Source organism: Chiloscyllium plagiosum, chromosome 9, assembly GCF_004010195.1.
Source record: "Chiloscyllium plagiosum isolate BGI_BamShark_2017 chromosome 9, ASM401019v2, whole genome shotgun sequence".
NCBI lineage: Eukaryota > Metazoa > Chordata > Chondrichthyes > Orectolobiformes > Hemiscylliidae > Chiloscyllium > Chiloscyllium plagiosum.
In genome coordinates this window covers 23,486,263-23,500,626 of record NC_057718.1, presented here as the reverse complement: position 1 = coordinate 23,500,626, position 14,364 = coordinate 23,486,263, and positions in this window count along the sequence as shown.

Sequence of the window (14,364 nt, the reverse complement as noted above, 5' to 3'; positions counted from 1 at the left end):
GTTGAGTTTTCCTTTTCCTAATCTCTGACATACTCTTGTAATCACAGTGCTAATGTGGTGAGTCCAGTTGAGTTTCTGATCATTGTTAACCCCCAGGATGTTGATATTGGAAGACGCCCTGATGGCAACACTGTTGAATGTCAAGGGGTGGTGGTTAGATTGTTTCTTATTGGTGATGGTCATAGTCTGGCATTTCTGTGGTACAAATGATACTTGCCACTTGTCAGCCCAAGCCTGGATGAAGGACAAACAAATCATTACATTTCTATGATTCTATTAAAGAGTGGGTATTTGTATTGTTATTGGCATCCTCCAGTATTAATTCTAGGCTCCCTGGACAGCACTTGTATGTACGCAGTAATGTAATTAGGCTGAAATTGGCTCAGTTAACGATAGCACATAAGATTGAGATATAGACTGAAAGGAAACTAAGCTCCTTTCATTTAAAAGGAGAGGGTATTTCTTTGTAGACAGACAAAGAGCAGAAATGATAAAATTGAAAGGAAACGCTCAAACAGAAAGACCAATTTAAAGCAGATATTGGATCATGAGATGGTTTTGATTATTCCAGACCTCAATCACCAGTGTGAATAATAGACAATAACTTTGAGCTTTTTAATCTTTATTCTTGGAGATTCTGATCTCAGTCTATATAACAACACATGCATTCATATTTCATTTTACTTCCAGTGAATTTCTTAACAGATTTCCAGGGCCTTGTAAGAGTTTTGCTTTATCTCTCACCTATTGCAAATAAATTTTAAAAAGTTTAAAATAATAATGAATTCTTGCAATTTCTTGGGAAAAAATCTATTGTTCTCATCACCCTTTATTTCCTGGATGCAAGATTGATTTTTGCCCATTTGACTTTCATTTATTGGAAATTGTTTCAATTTCCTTCGACATTAAGAAATCGGGATATTACCCGGTATTCATTAAACATCTCTATCTTGAGAAGCATAGATCATCTCTTGAGGAGTAAAGGTTCAAATACTCCTAAGATGCTTGTCAAAAACAAATGGGTTTCATGTCTGCTGTTCCGGTAAACAATTGAAAGAATTAGGTTTAATCTTTGTAAGCGTGATCCTAAAAACAATGACAATGCACATGGGTCATGTTCATCAGATCAGACAGCAATCTTTATGCTGTGTAAGTTATTGAATGTTGTAATCCTGAACAATAACCAACTGCTAATGCCAAGAATTCAGACGAAATATAAAAAAGTGAGATTGGAACCTGCTCATATCATAAGTTGAATTGTTTGTTAGTAGTTTACAAATCTTTAGATTTTTTTGTTTTTCAGCCAGTTTGGGCACAATTTCTGCAGTTCATTACAATGGCCGTAAACTTTGCTGTCTCCCGTGGACTTGTTTGTAAGAGTGGGGGGGTTGGGGGGGGGGCGGGATAACGGACTAGAGCCTCATCAAAGTCATGGATATAGAGAAGGTTGGGCCAAAGACTATGACTGCCTCCATTGATGGTTCTGTAGTTTGCAGCTTTACAGATATCCAGCATATCTCAGAAGGTCCAAATGTTGACCAAGTGGTCTACTCCCTTTCTGAAGGATAATACTGGATTCCATCATGGGCTGGTGAGGAAGAGATGCCCAGATGTGGTTTGTGCTCTGAGTCCCACGAACAGGAAGTCAGGAATATATTTTGTGAATACAGGCACACTTCCAGCGCAAACAAAAATGGTGCCTGAGATGTGCCTAGAGTGTGGCAGGTGCTTGACAAGGCCATGCAAGCAGCATGACTGCGAGGTAGATCCACATAGTCCAAGCAAGGCACTGAGAGGCCATGAATACAGTTATCCCGCCCTGACTGTCAGAGTTACAACAGTAAAAACAATGACTGCAGATGCTGGAAACCAGATTCTGGATTCGTGGTGCTGGAAGAGCACAGCAGTTCAGGCAGAATCCAAGGAGCTGCTCCTTGGATGCTGCCTGAACTGCTGTGCTCTTCCAGCACCACTAATCCAGAGTTACAACAGTGCCCAATTTTGTCTTTTTCTGTCTGATTACATGTTGATGTGAATACATATATGCTGAAAAATGTGTTGCTCGAGAAGGGCTTATGCCCGAAACGTCGATTCTCCTGCTCCTTGGATGCTGCCTGACCTGTTCCACTGATTCAATTAAAAAATTCTCTGGGGGAAAGATTGTAACATGACTAATTTCAGCTCCACCAATCAGATGGGAGAAATAAGTTAGACTCCTATATCCTAGTCGCTATCAATTAGATCCTTCTTGGTAATGTGTGAATGTGTAGGGCCCTGGCTAATAACAGTGATCAGCTCTGCTATTTCCCATGTTCAAACAGCCCAACAGAACTCATTATACAGACTCATGCACAGAGAATGACTAACTCGTCTAATAAGACTGTTGGCACAAAGCTGCTGCATTCCAGCACTAGTCATTGACTTCAGGAGAGATGAGGATTAATGCGAGTTACATTAATTTGGCTGCCACCCAGCAGACATGAATAATTCCTGTATAACTTTACCTGCTTTGCTGGATTACTTAAACGTTCCTTCTGAAAGATTTGTATTACATAAAAGAATTCAAAAATGAAAACTATGCTCATTAAAAAAGAAAAGTGTGTTTGTTCTGATGTTGAGCCTTATGTTGGGCCAATCAAAGCCAACAAGCTAACTTAATAATGCCTCTAGACAGCCCGTGAAGAATCTTCAGTACCCTTAACACTTATATAATAACAGAAGACGCCTGAGGGAGAATCTGATGTTCTAAAACAGTGTGGAAATGCACAATTTGTGCTTTCAGACTGTGAAAGTAATTAATATGGTACGGTGCTGCAAGAAAACATAGAGTCATAGAGATGCACAGCATGGAAACAGACCCTTCGGTCCAACCCGTCCATGCCGAGCAGATATCCCAACCCAATCTAATCCCACCTGCCAGTACCCGGCCCATATCCCTCCAAACCCTTCCTATTCATATACCCATCCAAATGCCTCTTAAATGTTGCAATTGTACCAGCCTCCACTACATCCTCTGGCAGCTCATTCCATACACATATCACTCTTTGCGTGAAAAAGTTGCCCCTTAGGTCTCTTTTATACCTTTCCCCTGTCACCCTTAAACCTATGTCCTCTAGTTCTGGATTCCCCGACCCCAGGGAAAATACTTTGTCTATTTATCCTATCCATGTCCCTCATAATTTTGTAAACCTCTATAAGGTCACCTCTCAGCACAAAAAAAAACATAATTTATGAAATCCATGGAATTATACTTAAGTTAAAGCAGAGCCTTTAATGACCTGGTGTGAGACTTGTTCTTTGTTGAACCTATGCAAAGTTTTGATGAAGTTTACAAAGGGTTGAGGTCCTGGTCCAGTTTTTCCACAGACTGGAGTTCAGAGTAAGTACCAGCAGAAGTGACAGCTCTATATCTCCATTATTTCCATTTTGAGTACCACAGTAAAACACTGGCAAAGTGGACAGTCAGCCCATTATCCAACATTCATTTGTTCTCCTACAATTCTCTGACAGGCAGACAACCTTCACCAGTCTACTAGCTAGTGGGTGAAGATATAGATCTTGCTCCAGCTCAAAGCCCCACTCACTAAAGTTGTTAAAGGGGAAAGTGCATTGCATTTTGAAATTTATTATGAATCCAATTCTTATTATTATTTAGTTTACAGGAAATGTTTAACACTATGAGTGAATGAAAAACTGATTCAGCCTCTGTCAAAAGTGAAGATGAGAATGAGAGTGATGAGTGTGCTGGGGAGAGGGGTCAGGCATAAATATTTGGCACCAAATTTTGGTTGCCAATTCAGAAGGAGATAAATAAGAATAACATAATTGGGCTCAGGAGGAAACGAAGAATGCATTTTCTTAATTTATTGACTGTTCTACAAATAATCCAATATATGATGTGCATTCAGACACATCAGAATCAGACTCGAAATACTGGGAAGGCAATAATTTGAAAACACAACCACAATGAGGTGTGCTGGCCAGCAGTTCATGCCTTATTTATACATGAATATGATTTTAAAAATAAATAGGATTGAAACATTTTCCCTAATAAAGATCAATTGACTGTGAAGTGAAACAGAAAAACATTTTGTCCACCTAACGTCATTTTCTACGATGAAATAAAGCACAGACACGAGCTACCTTTGCAAAACACATGTGTGAATAGCATTTAAGAAAAACTGCTGAAACAATGAACAAATAACAAGGAATAAAGCCTGCTCTTCCATTCAGTAAGATCAAGACTAATCTGATTTTAACCCCAACTTTACATTTCTGAATACCTCCAATCAATTTTAATCCACTTGGTAATCAAGAATCTACCTAACTCTGTCCCAAAAATATGTTACATCTACTGTTTTTTGAGGAAGTGTTTCCAAAGACTCACAACCCTCTGAGAGAAAGAAATGTTTTCTCATCACTTTTCTAAATCGTGCCCTCTTACTTTTTAACTTCTGACCTCTAGTTCTAGATTCTCCTACAATAGGAAACAAAATTTCCACATCTATACTGTCAAGACTTCTCAGGGTCGTAAATGGTTCAATTAAGTCACCTCTGACTCTTGTAAATTCCAGAGGATACAGACTTAGCCCTGTCTAACTTTTCATCATTAGGCAATCCACTCATTCTAGGTGTTAATCCAGTGAACCTTCTCTGAACTGCTTCCAACAGCTTCCAATACTGAATACTCTACTCAGTATTCCAAATACAGTCTCGCTAATGATCTGCAAAACTGAAGCATAACTTCCCTACTTTAAGATTCAATTCTTCTTGTAATATTAGCTGTTCTAATTACTTGCTGTGACTGCATACTTACCTTCTGGCATTCATGCTGTAAGACACACAGATCCCTCTGGATCTCAGAGCTCTGCAACCACTATCTTGATAATTTACTTTCTTTTCATTCCTTCTATCAAAATGGACAATTTTGCACTTTTTCCATTTGTACTCCATTAATAGATTCATTGAATCACAGAGCCATAGAGCGACAGAGTACGGAACAGACCCTTCGTCCAAACATTCCATGCTGACAATAATCCTGAACTAAACTATTACCACTTGCCTGCATTTGGCTCATATTTCTCCAAGGAGAAAGTGAGGACTATAGGTGCTTGAGATCAGAGTCAAGAGTATGGTGCTTTCATCGGGCTTTTGCCTGAAATGTTGATTCTCCTGCTCCTCAGTTGCTGCCTGACATGCTTTGCTTTTCCAGCACCACGTTCTCGATGCAGATCCCTCTGAGCATTTCTTATTCATGTACTTATCCAAATGTCTTTTAAATATTGTAGCTGTACCCGCACCCATCACTTCCTTTGGAAGTTCATTCCACACACAAACCACTCTTTGTGTAGGAAAAAGTTTTTTGGATCTTTCTCCTTTTACCTAAAAAATATGCTTCCTACTCTTCAAATTCTCCACCCTAGGGAAAAGAGACCTGCCATTCATGTTATCTATGCCTCTTGTGATTATAAACCTCCATAAGGTCACCCCTTAACCTCCGACATTCCGATGAAAAGCATTCCAGTCTAACCAGCCTCTTCTTATAATTGAAACCCTCGATTCCCTGTCCACTCACTTAACCTAACAATATTCCTTGGTAGGGTCCTTACATCTATGTCACAACTCACTTTCCCACCTATATTTGGGTCATCAGAAAATTTAGCTACCATATCATTGAGCCCTTCATCCAAACCATTTCAATAAATTGTAAGGGGTTGAGTCCCCAGCACTGACCTCATGGCATATCACTGTCAGCCTGAAAAGGACCCACTTATTCCAACTCTCGACTTCTTGTGAGCCAGCCAATTGTCTATCCATGCCAATATGTTACCCCTTACACATGAGCTTTTACTTTTATAATAACCTTTGAAGTGACAACATTTCAAATGTCTTCTGGAAATCTAAATGCAGTATATCCACAGGTTCTCCTTCATCTACAGCACAAGTTACTTCTTCAATTAAACCCAATAAATTAGTCAAATATGATTTCCCTTTGACAAGATCATATTGCTCTGCCTGATTACCTTCAATTTATCCAAGTGTCCTGTTATAACTCTCATAACACCTTCTAAAATTTTCCCAATGACAGGTGTTGGTCTAACTAACCTGTGGTTTCCTACTTTCTGCCTCCCTACCTTTTAGAATAAAATAGTTTCTTTAGCTCTGTTTCAATCTAAAGGATACTTCCCTAAATCTAAGTCATGGAAAATTAAAACGAACACACCAATCATTTCACTAGCTACTTCTTTTAAGGTGCAAGAGTGAAATCCATTGGGACCTGGGGATTTGTGAACTCGCAGTTCCAAGAATATACTCAGTGCTAGATCCCTAAATGTAATTTTCTTGAGTTTCTCGCTCTCCTTACAATTCCTGATTTAAAGCTGTTTCTCGAGTGAGGACTGATACAAAATATCTGTTCAATTCTTCTGCCATCTCTTCATGTTCAATTACTAATTCTCAGTTTCATTTTCTTTATGACCAACATTTACTTTGTCAACTCCTATCTTTTTTCAATATCTGAAGAAACCTTTCCTCATAATTTTTATAGTTTGGCTAACTTTATCTCATGTTTTAATTATCCCCTTCTGATTAATCTTTTAGTAATTGTTTTTTAAATACATTTTTAAATACATTTCTTTGAGTGTGATATTATTTTTGACTTTTTTAGTTAAGCATGGATGGTAGGTCTGTCCCTTAGAATTGTTCTTATTTGTTGGAATGTATCTATTCTGCACTTTACAGAATATGTTTGCCACTGTATCTCTATTGAAATATCCCTCCAACTAAATTGCCGATTCACTTTTACTAGTTCTGCTTTCCTGTCCTCATAATTGCCCTTGTTTAAATTCAAAGTATTAGTCTTGGATCCACACTTTTCTCCCTTAAACTGTGTGTAAAATTCAATCATGTATTGGTCACTGCTACCCAGGGGAACTTTTGTTATGAGACCAGTGATTAAGTGGTGAAAACCAGGTCTAGTATAGCCTGCTCTCTGATTGTTATCAATAATATGCTAGTCTAAACATTCAATTAATTCCTCCTCCTCACTACTTTTTCCCACCTGATTTCTCCAGTATATATATAGTATCTTAAGTTAAAGTATCCTAAGATAATTGCTATACCCTCTTGACAAGCTTCCATTATTTCTGCCTTGATATTCTGTCATACCATGTGATTGCTGTTAGGGGGCCTGTATTCAATCCTACAAGTGACCTCTTGTCTTTATTGTTCTTCACCTCTACCTGGATTGCTTTGATTTCTTATGGTCATAAGACCATTAAGAAATAGGAACAGGAGTAGGCCATTTGGCCTGTCAAACCCATCTCCACCATTCAATAGGATAATGGCTGATTCAACATTCCTCATATCCATTTTCCTGCATTTTCCCTATCAAAATTTAGTTCCGTAATGAGCAGCAATCTATCTACCTCAGTCGTAAATATATACAACAACTCTGCCCTCACAGCTCTCTCAATCAATGAGTTCCAATATCTCACAATCCTCTGTGAGAAAATAATTCTTCCTCTTCTCAACTTTAAATTGGTGCGTCTTTGTTCTGACTTAAGATTATCCTTCTCTATTGTACTATTATCAACTTTAATTAACAGAGCCACGAGTATAGCTTCCTGTTTTTCCTAAATGTCATGTCCTCTTCAATATTCAGATCCCAATCTAGGTTATCCTGCAACTACACTTCAATTATGGCCATGTATATAGGAGTGGCATGGTGGCTCAGTGGTTAGCACTGCAGCCTCACATCACCAGGGACCTGGGCTTGATTCCAGCCTTGCCTGTGTGAAATTTGCGCATTCTCTCTGTGTCTGCATGGATTTCCTCTGGGTATTCCAGTTTCCTCCTGCAGTCCAAATCTGTGCAGGTTAGGTGGATTGGTCATACTAAATTGTCCAGGGTGGGAGGTGTGGATCATGGAGGAATGGTCTTCCGAGGGTTGGTGTGGATTTAATGGGCTGCATAGCCTGCTTCCAGGCTGTGGGGATCATATGATTGATCTTACTTTGTACTACCAGCTTGTTTTGTTTTGAATGCTATGTGCATTCAAATACAGTGCCTTACACTCTGTCCTTTGATTATTTTTGTAATCTCTAGTTGCATGTGTTGAGTTGCTCTTGGATCTGCATTCTTTGTCCCTTTCTGTCCTTGTCTATCGTTTCTTACATTAATTCCTTCCTTGTTGCATTTTCCCTACTTTTTGATTCAGTACAAAAAGATATGGGCCCATGCCCCCACCATCTAGTTTAAAACTTGAACTACTTCCTTAGATATGTGCTTGGTAAAGACCATAAGACATAGGAGTGGAAATAAGGCCATTTGGCCCATTGAGTCCACTCTGCCATTCAATCATGGCTGATGGGCATTTCAACTCCACTTACCCGCACTCTATACACAGCACTTGATTCCTTGCGAGATCAAGAATTTATCAATCTCTACCTTGAAAACATTTAATGTCCCAGCCTTCACTGCGCTCCGTGGCAATGAATTCCACAGGGTATAGCATATCACCTACTGTTTTTAATTCAAAATTCACTCTTAACAACATTAAAAGCTTCTCTCTAACTCCAAAGTAAAACATCTGCACAGATATAATTACAGAGGCTTTACCAAATCCAGTTGGGATAAACTGGAACACAGTTTTGCCTGCAGTGCCTACATCAATCTTGTAAAAGAAAATAAGCTCATCCAGTTTATCTGCTAGATGTCATATTAATGAGGATTTGTAACTCAATAGAGGTTAACTTAATAAAAAGCAAAAGTGTGGTTGTCCACCAATAAAAATCACAGAGTGGTGACTCTCAAATTGATGCAGCTCCATTGGACACACCAGAAAGTCTGCTAGAAAGGTTATGCTCAGAAACAAACACAGAAATCGCTGGAAACATTCAGCAGGTTCTGAGAAAGGGTCACTGGACCAATAATGTTAACTGATTTCTCTCCACAGATGTGCTGAGTCTTTCTAGTTTTGTTTCTGATTTACAGCACCAACAGGTCATTCAGTTTTTAGAAAGGTTGTGCGAATAGTTTAATCACATAATTGTGTGCAGAGGTGATTCCTTTGATAATTAAATTTTAAGAAGAGTTTGAAATCTGATTGAAGTCACTGTGATTTCAGTATCCATTATATGAACACTCAAACTATGGCATCACGGAAACTCTGTCACAGTAACAGCGAGGATACACCAGATCGATGTAATGGCCTTCCAGCTTTATAACCTTGGTTTAAATCCACTTTAAGCTGAATTCATAGAGGTCTACTTTCACTGCTAAGGCAGCAAGCACTGCATAAAATGAGATTTTCCCATGCTCAATCTGATCTCAGGAGGTTGTGAGCCCTAGGATATTAACCGGTGCTTAATTTGTGATCACTGGACAACTGCAATCGTTATATATTACACCAACTGACTGGAATGGAAACTGGAAAGTGTCAGAAAAGTGAAAGAGCACCTTTCCAAACTGAAGAAGCTGGAGCCAAAAAAGAGCTAGATTAGCACAAACATTTATTAAAATATGTAACTTATAATCTAGAAGCAACACATCTACACTGCTGACTAGATTTCAACGTCCCTAACTTTGTTATATTTTTTCGTTATAAACCCATTCCACAAGATGTTCATACCAATAGATCTTTCTGTTATTAAGTATTAAAGGAAGTCTTGCCACCATAACATTAATAGCCTCCTTATATTCAGTATAGATTTATCCTTAGTGATCACATAAGGACACTTTTGCTGCTTTGTGTACTGAAATCTTACTTATGTCTGTAAGATCTTGACTGGCTGAAGAGCTGCTTTAAATATATACTAGTCATGTTCTGGCAGATTTTAAAACATTTTAAATTTTGAATGTTGAAGAAGATGGTAGAAGAGATTTGAGTTGTGATAGTGCTGTCATTGTAGATGGACGGTTGTTCATTTCAAACAGAGAGAAATTACAGCTGTACACAGATTCCCTTACCCATTAATGAGGGCACATCTTGCTGGTATCCTTCAGCAGTTACCAATAATTAATTTATTGTCACGATTTAATTTCTGATCATATATTACTTCTTTCATCTCCCTTTTAACTTAGGCATGAAAGCTGGAATTATTTACGACAGGCTATACAGGATGGACAATGGAGAAACAACGTGGTGACGATAATGAAGGATAGCTATTACATGTTTGCAATCTTTGGAATAATGCAGCATGTTATTTTAAGTGCACTAGTGTAGCACATTACTCTGTGATCATCATGACAAAGAGGACATCTCTGTTCCATGGCATGAGCCACGTATGTCCATTATGGCACTTGTAAAGATTTGCAAAATGAAGCCAATTTCATGTGAAGTGCCAATGCTGGCAATAAAGAAAACTGTTGGGCCTATGCCATTACTACCTCTTATCTATATGGTGATAACAATATCCATGATTGTGCTAAATAGATATTCAAAGAGGTTTCAGGTGTCTCATGTTTATCTGCATTGATAAACATCTGTTCATTGGACTTGAACATCGCTAGCCATCCCAATCCCTAATTGCTCTTGAGAAAGTGTTAGTGCGCTGCCTTCTTGAACTGCTGCAGTCCATGTGGTATAGAAACATCACTGTGTTCATAGAATCCCTACAGTGTGGAAGCAGGCCATTCGGCATATTGAGTCCACACCACCCCTTCAAAAAATATCCCACCCAGACCTACCCCCTACCCTATTCCTATAACCATGTATTTCCCATGGCTAACCCACCTGGCCTGCACATCCCTTGATACTATGGGAAGTTTAGCATGGCCAATTCACCTATCCTGCACATCTTTGGACAGTGGGAGGCAACTAGAGCACCCAGAGAAACCCATGCATACGCGGGGAGACCATGCAAACTCCACACAGACTGTCGCTGGAATTGAACCTTGGTCCCCGGTGCTGCTAACTACTAAGCCACAATGCCATGTATTGGTAGGCAAGGTGTTGCAGGATTTGAACCAGTAACAGTAAAGCTTGGCTTCACAAACGAGTAGGACCCAGACCTTGCCCACCAATCTACTGGGGGCGTAAAAGTGAAGCAATGCAGATACTTTAAGCATCATGCTGCAGGCTTCAAAAAGCAGACACCTGAAATGATTCTTAATAAGCATTATTGACAAATATCCTTATGCAAACATTGATTTGGAAATCTTAAAATATTTACTCCAACTGCATTGTCAAGTCATTTGGATTTTTATTCTTTTAGGCAACAAATGTCCCTGCAAAATGTTTCCTTGTAGAATCATTTGATGAGTGTTTCCTTGCTGAACACACTAGCTCAACAGTTAATAGTGATTATTAACTAGAGGTATCATGCCTACTGAAAAGAGGGTAGAAATGGAATTATAGACTGGGGAACTGAAATTATCTTAGACTGAAGTCCACAGAGATTACCACACTCTAAGTCTCTGCCAATGATCTTTTCATTGTGAGCTTTGAAGCAGTATTTTTACATTGTAAAATTGCAACAATTGTCATTGTAAAGGCAGCATTTAATGAATGACGACTCAGCATATTTTTCTCTCTTTGGAGGAACAACGAGATAAACTGGTCTTAGGTCTGCTCATAGGATCACAGAGGATCACAGTATTGCAATTCAGAAAGTCAAAAAGGGTGGCACGATGGCTCAATAGTTAGCACTGCTGCCTCACAGCACCAGGGACCGGCTTCAATTCCAGCCTTGAGTGACAGTCTGTGTGGAGTTTGCACGTTCTCCCAGTATCTGCATGGGTTTCCTCCAGGTGCTCTGGTTTCCTCCTACAGTCCAAAGATGTGCAAGTCAGGTGAATTGGCCATGCTAAATTGCCCATAGAGTTAGGTGCATTAGTCAGAGGGGAAATGGGTCTGGGTGGGTTACTCTTTGGAGGGTCGGTGTGGACTTGTTGGGCTGAAGGGCCTGTTTCCACACTGTAGGGAATCTAATCTAACCAGAGAAGGATACAACTAGAACCAACCTATATGCTTCTTCACATGTTTTTTTTTCAGAATTGCAGATTACAAGCACATACCTCCTAATCCAATATCCAGTTTCAGTCTGTGTCTGGTTAAAAGATACAATTTTATTTTATTTTTTAATTCTGTAATTTTCTAATCAAACTGTTCAGAGATATTATTATCCACTTCTTGACCCCAGGCTTCCTGGTCCATGGGTGGGGATACTACTCCAAATGAATCCACAGTTAATCCATGTGACTTGCATAGAACTAAGTGTGATTGAGAGACGATTAACAACAAAGGAAACACAAGATGTAAGGAGAATAAAAAAAAGCTGATACTTTATGTTTGCTGATGCGTTGTAATTGCAGCTGGGGTTTGATGCCTGCATTCAGAGGAGAGGTAGTGGGAGAAGAATGAGAAGGAAATAATCTGCTTTGTGTTTATCTCCACCGTTAACATATCTCAGCTTGAATTGAGGCAAAGAATTAAGAACTGTATTGTTAAAAAAATGTAAATTTGCATTTAAATAACGAACAAATCATTGTTAAATTGTTCAATGTAAATAGAAGGCCCGTGGTCCAGTTGTGACCAGTCAGGAGAAAACCAGAATCAGTTCGACACAATGTTCACAGACAAATCTAGTGATGGTCAACCTTCAGGTCATTTCAAAATTCTTTGCATCCAGTGTGCATTGAAGCCAATGGATAGGCAACTGGCCAGAGTGTATAATGGCTTGATGTCTCACTATCAGTGAAGACCAGTTTCCCACATTTCACATATAAGGATTTCAATCAAATGCTATATCTCTCTAGAAAGAACAAATGCTAGATTTCAGTCTTGCCTCCTATAACATTCCATACCTTCTTAATATTCTGTGTTTATGCCATTACTTTGAGCTATCAACTATTCTAGAGGAGACGTTAGTGCCGCCCATTAACTGTGAGTAGTTTATACAGTTTTGTTATCGATTAAATGAGCAGCATGATGGCTCAGTAGTTAGCACTGCTGCCTCACAGTGTCAGGGAGCTGGGTTTGATTCCAGCCTTAAGCAACTGTCTATGTGGAGTTTGCACCTTCTCCCCGTGTTTGCGTGGGTTTCCTCTGGATCTCTGGTTTCTTCCCACAGTCCAAAGATGTGCAGGTTAGTTGAATTGGCCATGCTAAATTGCCCGTAGTGTCAAGGGATGTTTAGCTTAGATGCATTAGTCAGGGGTAAATATAGAGTAAAAGGATAGGAGAATGGGCCTGGGTGGGTTACTGTTCGAAGGGTTGGAGTGGGCTTGTTGGGCTAAAGGGCCTTTTTCCACACTGTAGGGATTCTATTCTAATTATTAAGAGATATCAAGAATGTTGTCTCATGCCAGTGAACAGTATCCAAAGCAGAAAATGCTGGAAATAGTCAGATCAGACTGACTGGCTGAGTTCTTGCAGAGATTTCCAATTTTATTTCAGATTTCCAGTATTCTGGGTATTATACCAGCATCCATCCAAATTGATGTCAGGCTAGAGGGCTGGGTGCCAGTAAAAACAAGATGACTTATGTCAGAATGTCACCTCCTCAGCGCTGAGACCAGGTAGGGATTGGCTGCCCAGGCTGAAGGAGGGGGCAACTAATTCATGAAACCCCTTTGGTGCAGCAGGCATTACAGGGTGACTCGCTGAAACACCAGCCCTTTCAGCAGAATGGAATTTGATGTCGGCAAAAGGAGTCTTGGTCACTGACTGGGGAGCTGGAAAGAGCCCTGTATCTCCTTCTTTTCAGAAGCTCCATCCTGCTAAATGGTAATTTGGTACTTAACTGGACAGCAAGGATAGGGGTATTCTTCTCAGTAGACACTCTGTCTCTGCCTCCCTGGTGCCAGGTCTGCCAAGTGGGGCTCACCCAGGGAGCCAGAGACGGCACTTGTTGCTTCCTGTGCCCTACCCTGCCACCAATTTGGATGGATGCTGATATAATGTGTCGGATGCTGGAAATCTGAAATAAAAATGGCCTCAATGATTCGCCCACACGTGTTTTCCCAGTGGCCCACATCTCCCTGGAATTTTTGGTTGTGTCTTACTAACCGGGAGGTGCCCCAAGGTCTCCTGCCTGCTTCTGCAGTGATCACATCTTCATCTTCAGAGCTGCTAGCCCCGTCATCAGGGAGACCAGCAACAATGGCCCGTAGACACCCTGTTAGGAAATCCATGCAGAGAATGATGGCAAAATTCAGCCCAGCCTCTACCAGTAGAACTAATTCTGGATTAGTGGTGCTGGAAGAGCACAGTAGTTCAGGCAGCATCCAACGAGGAGTGAAATCGACATTTCGGGCAAAAGCCCTTCATCAGGAATAAAGGCAGTGAGCTTGAAGCGTGGAGAGATAAGCTAGGGGAGGGTGGGGGTGGGGAGAGAGTAGCATAGAGTACAATGGGTGAGT